An 807-nucleotide genomic window follows, 5' to 3' on the forward strand; every position below is an offset into this window, starting at 1 on the left:
TATATATACAACTAGCTAGACGTCTATAGAAATCAGAGTTCACATCAATTTCAACCTGAGTTGAGTCTGGAGGCACAATCTGTCAATCTAGTCAGTCTTGTCAAAGTAAAAGTAATTACAAGTCTGCATTACCAGTTGATTGAGCCCCCCCAATCTGATACCAGTAACTCCTTTTGATTCCTGAAAAGTCCTCACTACAAGACTATCCCCACGTGCTACCCATTGGGTTGTAAATGACTCCCGGCACAATTCAAGCTCAGGGCCGCTAGACAACAGTGCGTGGATGACTTGATGGTTTGTGTCTATGCCTAATAGACGACCCGCCACGCCTGCAACGCCTTCCCCAAACGACGCCCAGTCCTTGCTTCCTCGCAGAGTGGGGAACAATCAACTTAAGTTGATAGATTGATTGATTTGATTTGGTTCAACCAAATCAATCAATCAATCCGAAGAGGTGGATTTTATCAATCAAATCAACTTCAAGGCATCAAATTGATTGATTTGATTGGTTTGATTGATTCCTATTTGCGGAGCGTAGATAGAGTATCCTATAGAGAGCCCACCTAGCAGAAGTGCTTACTAAGCAGTCTCCTAACCCTGATTTTCATCCTAACTCACATCAACGCGTCCAACACCATACCACCTCTGTACAATATCACACCCAGCAATGAATCAGAACCTTCAGAACGTACAGCAGGAAGTTATCGCACGCGCAAATCGAAAGAAACCTCCCCGTAAGGTTAATTCTATGCGCGCCGAAGTCAACACGAATGAACACGTCGAAACACCTGCCACGAACGACGACGA

This window comes from Mytilinidion resinicola, assembly GCF_010093595.1.
Source record: "Mytilinidion resinicola strain CBS 304.34 unplaced genomic scaffold BDZ99scaffold_4, whole genome shotgun sequence".
Taxonomy (NCBI): domain Eukaryota; kingdom Fungi; phylum Ascomycota; class Dothideomycetes; order Mytilinidiales; family Mytilinidiaceae; genus Mytilinidion; species Mytilinidion resinicola.